The following is a 14,097-nucleotide window of genomic DNA, read 5'->3' as shown; positions in this document are numbered from 1 at the left end:
GTGTCGGGCATGGATGTGTGTGATGTCCTTAGGTTAGTTAGGTTTAAGTAGTTATAAGTTCTAGGGGACTGATGACCTCAGATGTTGAGTCCCATAGTGCTCAGAGCCATTTGAACCATTTTTGAACCTTTCTTCATTCTTCTGTACTAGTTTCCGTGTGTTTAGATGCCGTCTTCCCAGCTGCCATATACTGTTTTTTCAAAATATATATGTCTGCTTTTAAAGCTCTCTATTGTACGATATTTATCTGCATTGCTTACCGTCTCTAAGTTCAGCTAAGATGGCAACATCTTTTACAAAACCCAAACAATCAGTTCTCAGATTACATCCTTTCGTCCAGATCGCGGTATTTTTAATTCCTTCTTCTGTTCTTTTCCTCCATTCCATGATTACCTTTCCTAACATACAACTGAACAGCCTTTGGCATAATCCGTCTCTTTGTCTTAAACAGATTTTGCCCTCTAAAGACCTGAAGACTGCACCTAAAAATTTAATTTTTAATTTTTTTCTTAGCATGTCTGTGCAAATCCACTTCGAGGTGAAGCAGTATACTGTCCACAACTGAAACTGGTGTGCGAGGCATCCACCCTGCAAGAACGGTGATAGGTGGCGTAGAAAGACTCCTCAATGATCTTGGGTGTCTCCATATCAATTAGATGGCTGAGGCAGCCAAGGAGGAAGAAGAGATCAGCGCAGAGAAGGTGCAGAAATCGTGGAAGTAACGTAGTCCTGTCCCGTCAATTGATCAATGCAACGATGGTGGAGGCGGGAATACCCAGCGCATTTGTCTAACGGGATAGGCTGTGACCTTGCCGTTAGAAGGTATACAACTCCTCGGAGTTTTATTTATCGACTGCTACGAATTACGAAGGAAGTTGTCAGACGGTATCGCACCAGATTTGTGGCTCCCTATCCGACAAGGATGATAAACTACACGTTAAGCACATATCACCATTATTGTGTTCCTAACGAATATTGTCCACAGAATCGAGCGTATAAAACCATATATTCTACTAACTCGTAGAAATACTAATTGTGGTGTCACAGCCAGACACCACACTTGCTAGGTGGTAGCCTTTCAATCGGCCGCGGTCCGCTAGTATACGACGGATCCGCGTGTCGCCACTGTCAGTAATTGCAGACCGAGCGCCGCCACACGGCAGGTCTAGAGAGACTTACTAGCACTCGCCCTAGTTGTACAGCCGACTTTGCTAGGAAAGGTTCACTGAGAATTACACTCTCATTTGCCGAGACGATAGTTAGCATAGCCTTCAGGTAAGTCAATTGCTACGACCTAGGAAGGCGCCATTTATCCTTTGCTATGTATCTAATGAAGCATGTACAGTAAAAAGACCAATGTTCACCAATTGTGGATTAAAGTTAAGTATTCCAGAAGCTACGTACTTTTCTTTATAGCATTCATTACGTATCCTGTTTCAGACCTCACGCCATCCTGCGTGAGCTTATAGCGTGCATTTCGGCTTCCTCAAACAACACGGTGTTGGCACTTCTGCCGACACTTCACTAATATTCCATCTGCCACTTCTTTCTCACCCTGCGAAATTCCTTTCCGTTCTGAAGAAATGTCAAGTTCGGCAACTGTTGTTGTTGATGTAATGCAATTTTTGTTTGCTTATCGTTGCCATTGTTCTGCTTTGTATTAACACTGTAGCACTGTTGTGAGTTACTCGTTGTCTACACAATTCAACTACTCTCCATCGGCTCATGCCGGTCTTGTCATTGTATATCTCCAGTCCCACCCCTGTTGCTATTAGCAGCCAATATTTTGCTTGCATGGAAGACATTATGTGGCATACGCATCACTGGCCTTTTGCGACCTGGCAGTCAAGAGGTTCCTTGTAAGAGGAAAACGAGGGTAATGAAGCAGATTCATCAGATGTTCTGACGACAGAGGCGAGGACAGAATTAGCGGTAGAAGAAGAGGATCAGGTACTGAAGGATGTTGTGAAGATGATGACGACAAATGGGAAGGTGTTTGGGGTAGCGACTCCGAAGATGATGAGATAGAGTACGTATGGTTTATTATTTAAGAAAAGGCCGCTAGCACATTTTACACACTTCTTCATTCAAAAGGATGGATCAACCGGTGCTAGATATACCTTAAGAAGATGTTTATTCGAGCTGAGTAGCAAAGTGTGAACGAAGAATGTATGATAAAACCCCAGGAAAACATATGTGCTACAGATACAGCGAATGCAGCTGTTCTGGTGGTTGAGACGGAGAGGAAAGAAGAAAGAGCACTGAACAGTGATGGTGAGAATGCTATTCGAGTTATGAGGCCTCAATGGGCGGTAAATGCTGGAAATAGGGGAACATATGCTACAAATTAGTTCGTGGCAGTAACATCAACGTGGATGTCTGCGCCAGTTAAATGTGTATTTATAGTTAATCAGAAAGGCGTGAGAAGACAGCTTAAGCTTGGTGAAGGTGGAATGGTTCTGTTAAAGATGAAGGAAATATCACGAAAAAGTAAGATCATGAGTCACATATTTTTCTGTGCCTACTTTGGACTGTGCCGAGTTAGGAGAATTATTCATGACAATGTTGTAGTGATCGAACCCATCAGGAGTTGCAAACTGATGGGATGGCAACACATTTCCCACTTCAAATGGTTATAGAACAAAGGTAGTCTGAGATCTTACAGTAAGTCTCACATCCATGGGCAGAGGTACACCTGAAGAGAAGGAAGAGTAATCTGACTCGTGTTTGAACAGGAGAGGAATTTTGGTACATCACACTTAGCGAAAGGTACACTCAAACAAATTAAAATATGTTGAGACATTTAAATGCTGATAAAACTGAGAGCGCCCAATTTGCCACATTAGTCCTTTTATTGTAGTCGCTCAGACACTGGTAAATTAACGTGTGGATGACCTCCAGTGAGAGTTGGATCATAGTAGCAGAATGGAAGATGACAAGGATAAAAGCATCGAACGAGATACTGGATGAATGTTCCCAATCAGGATTGTCTGCCTAGTGGAATTTTCTTTAGGAGCCAGCAATGAGATCCATTGTGCCATGTTTGCCGATAGCATGGACACAGCGAGCCTTGATTTGCAAGTCATGATGGAGTGCTGTGCCAGTAGGGAAGGGAGACAGTTGTGGGATACACTGGACCATTAAGGGGGAGAGTTAGAGCACCGACGCGCCGCTTCACTAACAGATACATGAGTCACATGAAGTGAAGGTGCAGAATTTTTCGAGTTCTTATTATAATGTTCACAGAAAGTACAACTATCATCTGGAGGAAATCCATATTTGTGATTATAAATGTGATGGGAAAGACATCTACGGTCCACAGAAGAAACGAATAAGTAAAGAATAATGTAATTTTAAGAGATAGAAAGGTAAAGTTGCGAGTTCACAGACACAAAGATGGATTTATGATAGATATAGTTATAGTAAAATACAGGGAGCGAAAGGCTATTTACAATTTGTACAGAAACCAGATGGCAGTTATAAGAGACGAGGGACATGAAAGGGAAGCAGTGGTTGGGAAGGGAGTAAGACAGGGTTGTAGCCTCTCCCCGATGTTGTTCAATCTGTATATTGAGCAAGCAGTAAAGGAAACAAAAGAAAAATTCGGAGTAGGTATTAAAATTCCTGGAGAAGAAATAAAAACTTTGAGGTTCGCCGATGACATTGTAATTCTGTCAGAGACAGCAAAGGACTTGGAAGAGCAGTTGAACGGAATGGACAGTGTCTTGAAAGGAGGATATAAGATGAACATCAACAAAAGCAAAACAAGGATAATGGAATGTAGTCTAATTAAGTCGGGTGATGCTGAGGGAATTAGATTAGGAAATGAGGCACTTAAAGTAGTAAAGGAGTTTTGCTATTTGGGGAGCAAAATAACTGATGATGGTCGAAGTAGAGAGGATATAAAATTTAGACTGGCAATGGCAAGGAAAGCGTTTCTGAAGAAGAGAAATTTGTTAACATCCAGTATTGATTTAAGTGTCAGGAAGTCATTTCTGAAAGTATTCGTATGGAGTGTAGCCATGTATGGAAGTGAAACATGGACGATAAACAGTTTGGACAAGAAGAGAATAGAAGCTTTCGAAATGTGGTGCTACAGAAGAATGCTGAAGATTAGATGGGTAGATCACATAACTAATGAGGAAGTATTGAATAGGATTGGGGAGAAGAGAAGTTTGTGGCACAACTTGACCAGAAGAAGGGATCGGTTGGTAGGACATGTTCTGAGGCATCAAGGGATCACCAATTTAGTATTGGAGGGCAGCGTGGAGGGTAAAAATCGTAGAGGGAGACCAAGAGATGAATACACTAAGCAGATTCAGAAGGATGTAGGTTGCAGTAGATACTGGGAGATGAAAAAGCTTGCACAGGATAGAGTAGCATGGAGAGCTGCATCAAACCAGTCTCAGGACTGAAGACCACAACAACAACAGTTATTGAGTTTGAGGATCGCTGTGGAGTATTTTCCATTCTTTCCCTTTATCGACCATTTGTTGCTCAGGTACGTGTTGTGTGTTTCAGAGCAACTACACATCATTTACAGAAACCATCATACGTTGAATGATCCAGGAACAAAACGGATGAATGTAACGACAAAACGGAGATTCTGTCATTAAAGATGAGTGTGTACACACACATTCTGCATGCAGAGTAGTTAGTCTTGCAGTGTGGCAATAAGTACCTTAAATTTTGCGTCACTTATGTAATAGAAAAGGTTCCCGTGTTTGCATGTGTTAAACATCAATAGCATGACTACCAATTTGTACACATATACATCCATGTAAATCAATCACTTCCAGTATTAGACTATGAAGTTAGACATTAGTACGCACCACTCTGCTCATGGGTGCCACACAAACTGAGATTCTTCATTTTTAAATGATAGTGGAACTAACTTTTGTACAGTAAGTTAAATGATGGAAACACCTCTCAGTTTTAATTCATAATGGATAACCATTTTTCCTGGTCAGTAACCCACGTTGAGTGGCATGAGTACTTTGTAACGACCATTTCTTGTACTTCTAACATGCAACTACGTAACTCTGTTTGAGGACAGATTGAGGTGGGCTTTGGAGCGCGAATGAAATGACAGCATAGCTGACCACATTGCCAGCAGCAGGAAAGCAGCGATCGTGGCCCACATATCGGTTCGAGCATGAGAAGGGACTGGGCCAAGTTCTACTTGGAGGCCCACGATGAATCCCCTGTCTAGGACAGCCACACTCGGCACTGTGCGCCACACCGCATGTTTATGGTTGGTGGCACAGAACCAGGATTTGGCTGCGTACAATAGGGATTTGTACCTGCTGATGGTGATGAGCAGTCATCCACATGACACAACTGATCACTGTCCAGTAATCCTCCTTAGAAATCCAAAACTGATGTCTGATGGCAAAGTCAAGAGGCAATGCTTGGGATGTCAACTCTTACCACAGTTGTAAAACCAGACAGCCCTTGCGTCGATTGGAATAACTTGCGTGTGGACTGCACTCATCTATAATAGACTTTTTCATTGTGCTGTCCATACAAGACATATCATAATAATAAATATCAAGTGCAACGCTCACCTCGAACTTTTACCTTGGTGAGTGATGCAAGTGCGATTGCATCCATACAGTACACATAACCAGTTTTACTCCATCTGCTTGTGAGTATGAACATTGCTAGGCAACTCACTGAAGCCAACCAGAAGGACACATCACGTTGTCTTACTAATGCAACTAGATCACTGATCATCCATCAGGTCCTGCGGTCACGAAGAACAGAAAGGCAGACATTGGGAGAAGTGTAGATAAGAATAAGCCAGTCCTTTATTTCAAGCAGGCTATGGGCACGAACGGTAATACACACATCAAAATAAGTTTTGCATAACCTCGGTTCCGAGAGTTCCGGAACCTGTATAGAAAATTGGAATAGAGATCAACATAAACATCATTTCCGCCCATTTTACTGCTCATGAAAACCATTCATTACATGCTGTACAACCACACAGCGAGACCTTCAGAGGTGGTGGTCCAGATTACTGCACACTCAGGAAACTTTAATACCAAGAAGCACGTCCTCTTGCATTGATGCATGTCTGTATTCGTCGTGGCATACTATCCACAGGTTCATCAAGGCACTGTTGGTCCAGATTGTCCCACTCCTCAACAGCGATTCGGTGTAGATCCCTCAGAGTGGTTGGTGGGTCATGTCGTCCATAAACAGCCCTTTTCAGTGCATCCCAGGCATGTTCGATAGCGTTCATGTCTGGAGAATGTGCTGGCCACTCTAGTCGAGCGATGGCGTTACCCTGAAGGAAGTCATTCACAAGATGTAAACGATGGGGCAGCAAGAATTTGTCGGCCATGAAGACGAATGCCTCGCCAATATGCTGCCGATATTGTTTCACTATCGGTCGGAGGACGGCATTCACGCGTCGTACAGCGGTTACGGCGCCTTCCATTACCACCAGCGGTGTACGTCAGCCCGACATGATGCCACCCCAAAACAGCAGGGAACCTCCTCCTTGCTGCACTAGCTGGATAGTGTGTATAAGGCGTTCAGCCTGACCTGGTTGCCTCCAAACACGTCTCCGACGATTGTCTGGTTGAAGGCATATGCAACACTCATCGGTGAAGAGAACTTGATGCCGATCCTGCGCGGTCCATTCTGCATGCTGTTGGGCCCATCTGTACCGCGCTGCGTGGTGTCGTGGTTGCAAAAATGGGCCTCGCCATGGACGTCGGGAGTGAAGTTGCGCATCATGCAGCCTATTGTGCACAGTTTGAGTCGTAACACGACGTCCTGTGTCTGTACGGAAAGCATTATTCAACATGGTGGCCATTATCCGTAGGTAACGGTCATCTACTGCAGTAATAGCCCTTGGGCGGCCTGAGCGAGGCATGTCATCGACAGTTCCTGTCTCTATGTATCTCCTCCATGTCCTAACAACATAGGTTTCGTTCTCTCTGAGACGCCTGGACACTTCCCTTCCTGGCACAAAGTAACAATGCGGACGCGATGGAACCGCCGTATTGACCTTCTTGGCATGGTTCAATTACAGACAACAGGAGCCGTGTATATCCTGCATGCTAGAATGACTGGAACTGATCGGCTATCGGACCCCCTACGTCTGATAGACGCTGCTCATGCATGGTTGTTCACATCTTTCGGCGGGTTTAGTGAATCTCTGAACAAAGGGATTGTGTCTGTGATACAACATCCACAGTCAGCGTCTATCTTCAGGAGTTCTGGGAACCGGAGTGGTGCAAAACTTTTTTTGATATACGTATTATCTAGCCCTTTGACCAAAATACAAATGAGGGCAAATCAACCAAACGATATCTTAATACAAGCTGCAAATTGGTGACGCGGTTTTACAAAATGTACTGTAAAAGCTCTCCGAACATTAACCCATATGTAATCGTGACATTTCTGATTGCAAACTTTCAGTCAAGACCATCCGTGTGTTGAAAAGTGTGTGTTTGCTCGCAAACAGTACAGTGTATTTTTGTGTTTTTCTTTGACGCTTTTCTTTTTAGGGGCATATTTAATTTAATTTGTGTATGTGTGTGTGTGTGTGTGTGTGCGTGTGTGTGTGTAAGTGAGTGAGTAAATGTATTAGCAGCAGCTGCCCTATAGGCCCATTCTGAGACATGCGAAAACACGTTCATGTGAACTGCCTACTTCATGAAAGAATCCAGAGGAGCACCATCAGCGGTGTTGCAAGTTACACAGTTCTGTTACCTTGTAACATTTAAGTGTGTTTGTTGCATGTGAAAATAATTGTACTCTAAGTTGAGCACGTCAGTGTTACATTTTGTGCAGTTAAGATGGCACACTAATCAAGTTGGTTTTATTCCGGATTCCAGTACATCATACTATTCCCCGGTCTCCTTTTAATGCGACGGCCTTACGCCACCTTGCTGGAATGGCTTGTATTCCCGCATTGCTACCAGTCTACTGGTCGATGTCGGAGCCAACAACTTGCTGCATCAGTAACCCCCCACCCCCCCCCCCCCCACCCATCATCCACGTGCGGCTTCCCGCAGAGAGCATCCTTCATTGGGCCAAACTGATGGAAGTCAGAAGGTACGAGATCCGGGCTGTAGGGTGAACGACAAAGAACAGTCAAAAGAAGATTTATGACCTCCTATCGCGTGCGTAGACTCCTCCTGTAGGGCCTCACGTTGTCATGGAGGAGGAGAAGTCCGTTTGCATTTTTGTGTCGACGATCAGACTGACGTCGTTTCTTTAATTTCCCAGCAGCGTGCGGCCGGCTGGCACACGGCAGATCGGACAGGTTTGCGTGACCTCGTTGCCATGGAGACAGACTCCTCGCCCGACGAGTCATTGTGCTTTTGTTCACTGCCACACCTTCGTATACATTCTGCAAGAGCCAATGAATATCTGTGATGCTCTCGTTTCGCGCAAAGATAAACTCAATAACAGCTCTCTGCTTGGAACACACCTCCGTTACAGACGCAATTTTGAAGGCTGCATATAGCGGCGCCACCTATCGGAATTTCACGAAACTATAGGGACTGAAGCGTGAATATTCCACCATGTCCCGCAACAAATTCTATTTGATTTCAACCCAAATTAGCCGAGAAAAAAAAAACTTGCTGCATTACTTATTGAACTCCTCTCGTATGTTGAAAGGATACTATGTCATTGTATTTATATCTGTTTTATACACAGTGATTTATCGTGAATAATGACGCTAGGGAGAATATATAAAGTGTGAATGATTTACGATTATAATATAGGAAGTGTGTATGTCTAATTAGTAAATGTTCAAGTGATTTTGAGTATGAGAAATTTGAGCCATCCATGTGTGTATGAGATTCTTAACGCAATGTTACAGTAGTCCGGTATGAGACGTTCCCAGTGGGAGAGGGGGGCGGGGGAGGGTGTCCACTGGGGACCCCGAACCGCACAATAACCCTGGGTTCGGTGCGGGGCGGCGGTGGGGTGTGTGGACTACTGTGGCCTTCTGTGGGGTTCCACTGAGCACTACGGCAAGATGAAGCTTCTCCGTCGTTTCTAGGTCCCCGATTCAAAACACACACACAATACACAAATTTGTGTGCATGCTTGTGGTGAAGTGTGAATGTGAATTTAATGTTGTGGCTTGGCAACCCAATTCCATACTATAATGTGTGCCATGATCTCCATAGAAAGAAGACTTTGTCTTGGGACTGCAGACCGAGAACACTTTAGTAATGCAAACGGAGATGTGTCCACAGTTCCTGGGGCGGAACTTAGAATTCTCAGCCACTGCCGCAGCTATCCTCTGCACCTTCACATTGATCATCATGGGTCTCATTTGCGTACGTCGTGACGAAGGGACAGCAAAGTTATTTGTTTGAGGTCAAGATTTCGTTTTCCTAAGTATCCGCTTACTCAAAAGAACTGGTACTTGTACGTACTTTTCTGGATCTTTTCTTTAGGCTTTAGTGATCTATTCAGCAATCATTGGCGATTATCGAACACATAGTTTTTGTATCATCTATATTTCAAATTCACCCTCCAGCGCCAAGGTCTTTCGACATATTTTTAGACCCTTGTACCCATTTGAAATTATTCGTATTGTTTATTCAGTGGACAGGATCATATTAACGCTTCTAGCAATAAATCGGACTGTTATGAAACCTTTACTTTCGTATAGTAGCTAGATGGAAACTTTTATCGGTATATCTGTGTGAATTGCCTTACCCATATTTTCCGTTTAATTGGGTCACCCCTGTTTAATTCAGATTTTTAATTAGTTATCCGTTGCGTGACTTTGCTTTTACTTCTCGCACGATATGATGGGTAGCGATCTGTTCTGTGTATAGGTCACTGGGTTCAGAGTTGACGTCTTAATGCTAAATGCTCAACTGATACTTCACACAGGCTCCACTATAAAAATGATTTCCCTCTGTCACTGAAACACGAAGGCTTGTTTACTTGGCTTACTTTCACTCTGTTATCTCGTATGGTGTTATATTTAGGGCAGAGCTGTGGACTCACGAAGAATATTGTTGATCAAGAAACTGGCACTCTGACTGATCTGAGGCGTCAGTTCACGAACTATGTGCAGTCGATTATTAAGTATTTCTCACTGCTAACTCTGCGGTCCTCGTACATATATTCGAACATGGGATTTATTGTTGACAATGTTGACACATTCAAAAGAAACTGTAACATCAATCCCACACGCAGAAACGATATGCATCTCGATAACGTTTCCCTAAGCACTGTAGAGAAAGATGTACACTTTTCAGCAGGTTTCATTTTCAAGGCGCTTCCAGAAGAATTGAAAAAATTGAGTGGTTAATCCCAAATATTCAAACCCGAGTTCAAAACTTTCCTTCTTGTGGCACAGTTTTTCTACTCTGTACAGGAGTTTTTTGTTGTAGTTGAGAACTTTTCTTTGTCGTTTGTTATTTATTCCTATATTCTGGTTTTTCTTTAGTTTCATTAATTCTTTGCTTATAAATTTTCTAATCGGCAGTCTCGTAACTATGTACTGCCTCGTCCTATAAAAAGCAGCTTTGGCTCACATGATCGCATGAAAACTAATAGATAAATACATAAATAAGTAAAACAAACAAACAGATCCATTGCATCCTTAGCGGTGTTCTTCGAGTAAACCTTTCACGGTGTTCGCCGCATGTAACAGACCACGCTGTTTCTGAAATATAGCGTGTGGAGTCACCAGGGGAAACTTCATACTCTAAAATCTCCTTAATGTAACGTCTGTTTCTCACACTTGTCACAGTACTTGGAATACTTCGGGATTATCTACTATGCCATTAGTGATGGGCACTTCCAATGTATCAGAGGCAAAATCTACTTCCTGTAGTGCAAGTGTTTCCAATCGACACAGCAAAGAGCAACTTGATACTTATCCGACAAGTGTGTTCGATAAAGAAGGACTTGACATTTGCACTTATCAGTTGATATGGTACATCGAACAAGTGGAGTACTGGCAGACACTCAAGGATCCGGCTTAATAACTGAGTGGTGAATCTAGGGATATGCCGCAACCCACTACACATCGCTTCCATACAGGCCGCGAAGACACATTTAGACTAATTACACGGCGTTTAAGTAATCATTCTTCCAGTGCTCCGTATACAAATGGAACACGTCCAAGACCTAATAAATGGTACATTGGGATCTACCTCCTGCCATTAACTTCGCAGTGGTTCCCAGAACAAAAATATAGATGCAAAATCGTTGATTTTGCATCCCCTTCTGGAGAAGACGCTCAGCGATATTACCATTTCTCTGCTAATCCATTAGCAAATACAATTTATTTCATGGTCTGCGGACATATGATACACTAAACAATTACACTGAAGTTGATCATGAAAGACGCCAAGCCCTTGTTGATTTGTCTTCTTCCATTCACCTTCCATTTTCATCACTCATTCGAAATGTCGTCGGTGGGAGCAGGCCCATTAAGCCATGGAGTAACGTTGAAATGGTTCAAATGGCTCTGAGCACTATGGGACTCAACTGCTGAGGTCATTAGTCCCCTAGAACTTAGAACTAGTTAAACCTAACTAACCTAAGGACATCACAAACATCCATGCCCGAGGCAGGATTCGAACCTGCGACCGTAGCGGTCTTGCGGTTCCAGACTGCAGCGCCCTTAACCGCACGGCCACTTCGGCCGGCATGGAGTAACGTGTGATCGGTTACTGACAAGGGAACCTTCCCATTGCACCCCCCTCAGATTTAGTTATAAGTTAGCACAGTGGATAGACCTTGAAAAACTGAACACACGTCAATCGAGAAAACAGGAAGAAGTTGTGTGGAACTATGAAAAAAATAAGCAAAATATACAAACTGAGTAGTCCATTCGCAATATATGCAACATCAAGGATTGTGTGAGTTCAGGAGCGCTGTGGTCCCGTGGTTAGCGTCAATAGCTGTGGAACGAGAGGGCTTTGGTTCAAGTCTTCCCTCGAGTGAAAAGTTTAATTTTTTATTTTCAGACATTTATCGAAGTTCAGGCACTCACACGTAATCAACTTCGCTCTCCAAAATTCCAAGACATGTTCAGATTTGCCTGGACATATGCAGGATTTGACGGTCTACACACGGAAAAATTTGAAAACGTTAAAAACATATGTTTTGACAGAGCACAGGGAAAACTGTGCGACTGTGAAACTGTTGCATTCATTTGTTAAAGTTTATGTGACAAACTCTTATGTTTTCATCACTTTTTTGGGAGTGATTATCACATTCACAAGAAAACCTAAATCGGGCAAGGTAGAAGAATCTTTTTACCCATTCGCCAAGTGTACAAGTTAGGTGGTCGACTACATATTCCTGTCATGTGACGCACATGCCGTCACCAGTGTCGTATAGAATATATCAACGTGTTTTCGTGTGGAGGAGTAGGTTGACCTATGACCTTGCGATCAAAAGTTTTCGGTTCCCATTGGAGAGGCACGTCCTTTCGTCTACTAATCGCACGGTTTTGCGGTGCGGTCGCAAAACACAGACACTAAACTTATTACAGTGAAGAGAGACGTTAGTGAACGTACGGACAGATCATAACTTTGCGAAAATAAAGATAGTAAACTTTTCACTCGAGGGAAGACTTGAACCAAGGACCTCTCGTTCCGCAGCTGCTCACGCTAACCACGGGACCACGGCGCTCCGGAACTCACACACTCCTTGATGTTGCCTGTCTTGCGCATGGACTACTCAGTTTGTATATTTTGCTTATTTTGTTCATAGTTCCACACAACTTCTTCCTATTTTCTCGATTGATCTGTGTTCAGTTTTTCAAGGTCTATCCACTGTGCCAACTTGTAACTAAATCTGAGGGGGGTGCGATGGGGAGGTTCCCTTGTGAGAATAACTTCACTTGCTGTGTTTAATTTGGTTGTTGGCGCTGGCCTCGTTCCTATATTTTTCTACTGACTGCGTGAGTGCGGCAACTCTGCGAGGCGTGGCGCGCTTAGAACAATTGGCTGTGGTCATGCCAGACAGATCCCGGAAGACGGCCGGTCGGTGACAATAGCGGGGTGCCAACGGAGGCGACCCCTTGCGAACGGTCGGCGGTACGACTTTGTATGAGCCTGGGTGCGGAGGTCAGCGGCTGGGAAGAAGTTTGGAGCGACTGGCCGCCGCCTCGCAAAGTAGTTTTTACTGTTGACTGTGGCCACTGGCGTCGTCTCGGCGCCAGGCCTGCGATTTGCGAGTCTGCCGTTCTCGGAGCTTGATGTCTGACAGTTCGGGGCGCCGACAGATAGGCGCCACACGTAGGCACTGCTTTGCAGAGTCCGGGTGCACTTTCTGCTGCCCCCGTCCGCCCCCGCTCGGCAAAACACGAACGACACGATTAGAGGGCTGGAGGTGGTCCATGCTAACGTCACAGAGCGCCGCTCAAATTTGGCGGCAATTTTCTCGATTGGAGCTGGGTTGTGCGTGGCGTTTTTGGAGGGGTTGCGCGCTGTGTACAGTACAGAAATGACAGGCGTGTGGTGCTGCACACAGCCACAATTGCAAGTGTTGGAGTGTGGAGGGGTGAAGACGCGCTTATTTTCCAGAGTTGCTGCGCTGAGGAGAGTCTCATATGGGCCGCCAGAGAGAGAAAGGTCGTGGAGCCTCTCCTAGAACCGCCAGAGAGAGAAACAGTTTCACCGTGCAGAAGTCTGTAGAGGAACTCAGTGCTGAAAGTTGTCTATCAGCTTCACAGCTGGGTAAAGTATTTGTAGCTCCGATAAAGTAGAGACTGATTTATTCACGCTGACGCTCTCAGCTACATGCAGTATAGCGTTATGGTCACACTAAGGATTTTTGCATGTGTGAAACTACAGATGAGTAATCTTACTTGACCACTGGCAGATAGTATAGCCGAGTTTTTAAACCCACGTGAAATTCCATCTTGCTGATAACAGAATGTAGGGAACAGTAATTATGTAGTACATCGACATTTGACTCTACCAGCAGCTCATTCTCAAGTCCCTCTTTTTTGTCGATTATACTAAGAATCATTACGTTGTATACTGAATTGTCCCTGTGTCCTGTTTTTGGGGGTGGGGGGTGGGGGAGGGGGGGACATCAGTCTTCTTACTGGTTTGATGCAGCCCGCCACGATTTCCTGTG

The sequence above is a fragment of the Schistocerca piceifrons genome, chromosome 7 (assembly GCF_021461385.2).
Source record: "Schistocerca piceifrons isolate TAMUIC-IGC-003096 chromosome 7, iqSchPice1.1, whole genome shotgun sequence".
NCBI classification, from domain to species: Eukaryota; Metazoa; Arthropoda; class Insecta; order Orthoptera; family Acrididae; genus Schistocerca; species Schistocerca piceifrons.
Note: the sequence above shows the minus strand (reverse complement) of the source record.